Raw genomic sequence first — 7,368 nt, 5'->3', positions numbered from 1 at the left:
TTCCATGGGCTCCAGGTCCCTTTTCCTGCAGCTCCATGTTTTCTGGGCATTGCTCCTCCACTGTCCACTCTGTGCCTGCTGTGAGGCCATGAGACACAGGACCCACACACGCAGAGAGCCGTGATATCCACCACGGCCCGCAGCCGCTGGTGAGGGTGTCTCCCGTGTGTGTCTCAGCCTCTGACAGGGCTTGCCACCTTCACAGGTAGCCGGGGGCCTTGTGACCCATAGGGCCTCCTTTCTTAAAGGGGAACGACCATGCGATCTAACACAGCGTTTTTCAGATGTTGCCTGGTGTGCCGTAGGTGCAGACAAGACAAGAATTTTATAATTTTTCACTGTTTTGTTTACTTAATATTTCATAATAAAGTAATTATAAAATACTTTCTTTGTGTTTATTTGATTCCCATTCAAGAGAATTACTTTATATATAGTCAATATAGGCACAGAGTTAAATTTTTTAACATTTTCTAATGGTGGTGTGCCTCGTGATTTTTTTCATGAAACAAGTGTGCCTTTGCCCAAAAAAGGTTGAAAAACACTGCCCTAGAGTAACAAATGAAATGAAGCCTGGCCAACCGGATAAACCTCTCTACTTCCGCACGAACGAATTAAGAACTTTAGAAGCCATGTTCAGGTTCCTAAACAAATCCTCCCCCAACCTCACGGATGACTGTTGGTTATGTCTAAACCCTGAACCCCCTTATTATTCGGGGATTGCTGTTAACATCTCTCTTGGAGACACCCCATAGGACATAAGTAACATCTCCATGGATGCTGTGGAGAGTCTCTGCCAGTGGGGTTGTAACTTACCCTCGGGGATCGACAAGGACAAGGGCCGTGCTTGATGCCTGTTAATTACCCTCTGAAGGACTCTTTCTACGCATGGTCCTGCGCCTCCACGTCCTGCTACCGGAGGAGGAGGAGCCATCTCGGGGAGGAGCAGCCCTGCTGGTAGCCCCTGAAGGAACTTGGTGGACCTGTACCAATGGAATAACCCCTTGTGCCTTTCCCCCATTTCTCATAGACAAGGAATCGCCAGGCCTTTGCATCTTAGCACACATGCTTCCACAGATCTACTACTTATCTGGGGAAAGGGGCCGAGAACACTTAGGCCTCGCCCCTCACCGAGTTAAGAGGGCCCCAGTCCTTATTCCCCTTTTACTGGGAATTGGAATTGCAGGATCAACGGCTTAAAGGAAAGGGAGGAAGCCAGGGCAAACCAAGGAAACTGGTATGAAAACCTCTTTACGTGGTCCCCTTGGCTAACAACTCTTATTAGCGTCTTGGCCAGCCCTCTTCTTATTCTCTTACTAGCCCTGACTTGGCCCGGATTCGAATCTGTAATAAATTCTTGCTTGCTTAATCAAATTGGTTTCGGTGGTCCATCTCTTGGGGACTCGCTCCATAACACCCACAGGGGCTGCCCCCTTATGGGTTGCACCCCCACTAGATCTCCAAGGTACAGTGAGGGGTTGGGGACATTTCCGCATTAGCTGCTGAGCCCCTTACCCAGGGCCCTGGGAGTCAGAGAGCCCTTTCGGGAAAGGGAGACAGCAGGCACCAGCCCCTGGACCCCGAACCTCAGGTGACTGAGCCCCTGGGAAGAGCAGCCGGCTTCCCTTCCTGGTCCTCATACGCTGCGATGTGAGCTCCAGAGATGAGAGGCCAGAGCACAGCATCCTTGACCTTCGACCTTAGCCACCAGAGAGCTGTAATTGCTCTACAATCCACCACCTGAACATGTCCCCACCAAAGCTGGGCCCGTCTCTGTTGGACTCCGGGGCCTGGCGGATGAAAATTGTCCTCTCCGCGCCAGCCCTGTGTGATAAAAGCCAGACCCCGGTTTCAGAGGTGGCAGCGGCCTCACGCACTTCCTTTAGGACCACGAGCTAGCTGTGCAGCCAGCCTGACAGTGTGCGGCCGCTTTGAGGGCCACACCATGGGACAGGACGACACATCTGGCCCGAGTGCCCGGAGACTCTCATTTCCCGCAGCCACCAGGGAAGGGTTAGCACTGGCCCGCGCTCGGCGGCCCCCACTCTCCCTCCCCCTTCACCTGCTGGACATCACTCAACAGGACTCCCACCTCCTCGAAGCTGCTCTGTCCAGTGGGATAACACCTGTACAGCTCCCAGCCCAGGGGCAGGAAGTCAACCCGCATTGTTTGCCCGCCTCCCCTCTAGGACGGGCCAGGAAGTGCAGTGGTCGGCAAACTCATTAGTCAACAGAATCAAATATCAACAGCAGGACGATTAAAATTTCTTTTGAGAGCCACATTTTTTAAACTTAAACTTCTTCTAACACCACGTGTTCAACATAGACTCGCCCAGGCCGTAGTATTTTGTGGAAGAGCCACACTCAAGGGGCCAAAGAGCCTTGTTTGGCTCAGAGCTGCAGTTTGCCGACCACAGACTTAGAGCATCCATGGCCGAGATGACCAGTGGTCTTGTCTTTCCCTCACCTGCTCCCAGGGAATGGCTGGGGAGGAACGACGATCAGCCTCTCACGGTGGTATGTTACAGTTCTCAGAGCCCATTGCAAATTCTTCATCGAATCTGTTCTTTCGAAAAGCATTGGGAGGCTGACAGGTGAGGCATGATTAACCCTGTTTTATAGACGGAGGTGCCGAGACCCAGAGGAGAAAAGAACCCCACCCAAGGCCACACCGCTGGCAGGTGGCAGAGTTTAGGTGGGAACCCAGATTTTGTGTGTGTGTGTGGTGTGTGTATGTGTCTCTGTGTGTGTGGTGTGTGTGTGTGTATGTGACTCTGTGTGTGTCTCTGTGTGTGTGTGTATGTGTCTGTGTGTGTTTGTGTGTCTCTGTGTGTGTGTGTGTATGTGTCTCTGTGTGTGTGTGTGTGTGTGTGTGTGTGTGTGTTTAATTTAGTTCCAGAAAGTTTGCCAAGGCACCACCCTGCTCTTGGGAGCTCCTGGGGGAAGACCCCACGCTGAATGGAACGGGGCCAGAGACCCTGGCGGGGTGGCACCCAGCAAAGCGGCTCCCTGGGTGAACTAATTGTCATGCTCCCTCACACTCACACTGAGCCTGCCTTCCAGAGAGACCCAAAAGTGCCTCTGAGCTCCGCGTGCATATTTATATGCCTGCGTGCACGATAAAAATAAACCCACTTCACCCACCGCCGAAACGCAGCCACGCGGGGTGTGAAATATGGGGCTTATCGAACCGCCGGGAGGAAAGGCTCTCCGGAGCGGCTCCCGTCCCTGTGACATTGCACGGGGGCAGCCGGGAGGAGGTGGAGTTTAATTACCTCCATAAGTAAGTGCGGACTTGGACGCAGAAGCCAGGAGCGCAGCTGGTCCCCAGGTGCCCAGGATGCCCAGGACGGAGAGCTGGTCCTGCCAGGGGAGACCTTAAACCTCACTCCCTGAGAGCCAGCCCATAGGTACTGGGGACTCCCGCCCGCTGCTCTCCTAAACCCAACAACCCACCAGGTACCACTCCCTCTTTTAAAGGGCCATGAGCTCACTGTGAAAGGAAGGAGTTGGAAGGCTGCAGTGATCTAACATGTCTTAGAGCAAGGACTAGGATGAGCATCTTTGCTGGGTCCATTTAAGGCAGCCTGGTTAGGAAAGGTATTGTTCTGGAGAAGTGGAGCATCTTTGCTGGCCATTCAAACCTTGCAGTGGTCCCTGGACTTTGTTCTGTTGGCTGATTCTAGATTCAAATTCTGGATTGACCCCTCCAATCTTCTCTCCCTCTCTCCTGCCCTCCCTTCCTCTCTTCTCCGCTTCCTCCATCTCACCGTGCTTCGCCCATCTTATCACCTCCCTAAAACAGTGCTTCGTCCATCTCACCACCATACTCTCAGTTTCCTGGGTAAGCACAGAAAAGGCATATAACATGGACTTCCTGAATTAGTGACAGCTAAAGGGGAGCCTAGGGCATGAGCAGAGGCTAACCAGCTTAATGGGTGTGCACAGCGCAGGGAAAAGGAGGTGGGAGTGAGGCGGGTGGGAGGGTAGAAGGTAAGGTGTTTTAGGCAGAGGGAACCGCATGTATAAAGACCTAGAGTCAAGAGAACTTAGAGAGCTGAGGGGAGGATTGGCGGGGTGGTGTTTATTCACAGGTGAGGGTCAAGGACTTGTGCAGAGGAGAAGACCAATGTACCCATTAGGACCATTTATTTAGGGGCCATTAGGGTTTGGAGCCCTGGCACCTGTGCCATGTAAGGCTGTCAAACCTCTCCATGGCTGGGCACCTTCCCTGGAATCTTACAAAGCTTTAATGACTCTTGTGTATTTCCCAAGGCCTGCCGAGTCCCTTTCAAGGGATGGATAACTTACAGGGTGGAGGGGTTGTCCCTTTGTGCCTCCGAATGTCCTTCGATTCAAGGGAGAGAGGAGGCAATTACCAGCTGCCTCTTTGCTGGGTCACCCTCTTCACAGGGTAAATGGAAAGAAAAACAGGAGGCTGGGCTGGGCAGGAGGGAGGGGAAGCAGAAGGCAGGGAGGCAGGGAGGAAGAGGGAGTTGCAGTTGAGGGGTCAGCAGGATTGCTTCCTTTCCACCAGTGGTTAAGCATAGAAGTTCCAATGATGATCAAGTTCCCTCTGGGGGCTCAGAAGGGACCCATCCATTCAGAGAGATCGACCGTCACGAATCACAGAATCTCAGGATGGACATACATGTCCAGGTCATTGCGTTCACTGCAGGTTTTAAGGGTAGTTTTTCTTGCTGTTTTGCCAACCTCAGCATCCGTTGCTTCTCTTGGTTCACAAAGACCCTGCCTAACCTCACCGCTGCACCTCCCTGCACACGCCTGGCCCCAGCCTGCCCGGGCACCTGCTGCTCCCGGGCGCCTGCAGTCTCGGCTGCGTGCATTCCTGCAAGGCATTGCACATACATGGTGCCCCCAAAGTTCTTCTCTACCCCTTAGGCATCCGTCAGAGCTCTGGGTCTCACTTTCTCCAGAAAGCCAGTCCCCCCAAGTCCTAGCTTAGCACCAGGGACAGGGTTTTCACTTGCTCAGTGGCACAGGAAGGGAGAGATAAGGAGACGAACATGGTGGTGGATGCATGCCCAGGTGACTTCATCATTCAGGGGTATGGGGGATCTAGCCCAACCCTTTGCCTCTTACACATGGAAACTCTGAAACCCAGAAAAACAAATTGGCTCCCTGGACTATAAATCAAACAGGGATTTTCTCAAATGTTTCAGGACCTAAAAACTCAAGACAGAAAGCATGCGGATGGAGAGAGGAGGCAATTACCAGCTTTCATGGGATGGTGATTGCAATTAACCAGAGCCCTCCAGTTACAAATCTCTTTACGCTCCCAATTGGACAACTAGTCTGGCTCGCTGGACCTTTCCTCCTTGCTTCCTGGCCTCTCTGAGCCACGGGTCCCAGGCCTGAGCAGCATGGCATTGGAGGTGCCGAGGGGCAAAGTGAAATAGACCTAGCCCTCCCAGAGCTCACATTACGATCTGGGAAGACAAGACATAAAGGCGAATCGGTTGCAGGGAATATGACGTCGCAGTGTAGGGCAGACAATGTGCACCTTAAGCAGTGAGAACCCAGGGAGCTGACTGCCTGGCTTTGGGCCTCACTTCCCTCATCTATAGTATCATGGACCCATCACCCAATTGCGGCTCACTCGGGAGCTTTAGGACACACGTTTTGGGACAGCATGCCTCGTCGTTGTGAATATACAAAAGCTTCACAAATCAGTGAAACAGGAAACAGATTCATTTTCCAGAATATAGACACTCACACTGGGAAGGTTGTAAAAATGGAACAAATCACACATTAGATGGCGCCACCTGTTGTCTACAGATGGTACTGCAGGGAAAGAGGAGGCTCCAAGGCTGGCCTGGGAAGATCCAGGGTCTGACTTGACAATGGTGGAGGCAAGAGCCCAAAGCCAGAAGTAGACTGACTAATGCCGTAAAATGCAATGGACGTATGTAAGTGCATTTCTGATCCCATTGGCATTGACCTTTTACACTGGTTCATGGTGACGGCCACCGACTTTGAGTCCCTTGAGATCCTGACCCCGGAGTTGATCCACCCCTCTCCACTGCAGAGTGCAGGAAGCTGAGGATGAAGAGAAGGACCCACCGCATGGGGTAGCTACATCATTGTATGGCTGCCTCAGTGGGTGATGTTTGTTACAGCTAATGCTCACTGCTATAGCAAACATCACCCACTGAGGCAATGTTCTCCTTTACGCCATTGAAAGCATTGCCTTACTTAATCAGCACAACCATTTGATGAGATTGGTACATCCCCCCTCCCCAATCCCCATTTCATAGGTGAGGAAATCAAATGCAGAGGGAGATGAAATAGTTTTATCAAATTTTTACAGCAAGTCCTTCTTCCCCCCATCCCTCCCTTTCTCCCTTCCTTCCATCCAATAGTCCTTTTCTGGAGTGTCGAAGCTGAGACGTTGGTCTAGGCAGACAACGTTAGCGCCCATGCTTTCAGACACTGTGCTCGACTTCCTCTGTTGGCACTTTCTAACCATGGCTAATACCTGTTAGTTCAGGTCTCTTATACTTACTAAATTCAATGATACAGAAAAAAGCACAAATCTTGTTGATGTTTTCCAATCTCGACTCACTCATCCACTCCTCCATTGTGTGCTCCTCCACCATCAAACTTTTCTCTAATCCATTTGTCTACACACCCACCCAGCATCACCCACTCATCCATCCACCCACTCTTCTTTCCATCTGTCCTTCCACCCACTCACCACCCACCCATCCATTCATCCATGTATTCATCCAATAACTCTCACATCATCTATTCATTCATTCATTCATTCATTCATCTAGTTATATTTTCACTGGGTCCCTCCAACCATTTTCTTTCCATTCACCCATCTTCCATCCATCCATCCATCCATCCATCCATCCATCCATCCATCCAACCATTTTCTTGAGCACCTACCACCTTCCAGGCACAAGTAATGCAGAGATGAGTTGGCTGTGGTCTTTATCCTCATTCTAGAGGCCCAGTGCATGAAATTCGTGCACTCTGGGGGGAGAGGGGGGTCCCTCACCCTAGCCTGCACCCCTCTCACAGCCCAGGACCCCCAGAGGTTCTTAATGCTGCCACAAAGGCAGGAAAGGCTCCTGCTACCGCTGCTCCACTCACCAGCCACGAGCACAGCTTCTGGCTGAGTAGCACTCCCCCTGTGGAAGGACACTGACCCCCAGAGGGCAGCTCCTGCACTGAGTGTCTACCCCCTGGTGGTCAGTGTGCATCACAGCGACCGGTTGTTCAGCCATTTGGTTGATTTGCATATTAGCCTTTTATTATATAGGATAGCTCAGACTCAGAAATACATAAAAGTAAAGTGACCTTCAGCAAGGGGCTTTGCCTTAATGGCCTTCTGCTTCTTTG

Source organism: Pipistrellus kuhlii, unplaced genomic scaffold, assembly GCF_014108245.1.
Source record: "Pipistrellus kuhlii isolate mPipKuh1 unplaced genomic scaffold, mPipKuh1.p scaffold_m20_p_2, whole genome shotgun sequence".
NCBI lineage: Eukaryota > Metazoa > Chordata > Mammalia > Chiroptera > Vespertilionidae > Pipistrellus > Pipistrellus kuhlii.
This window is presented reverse-complemented; position numbering follows the sequence as displayed.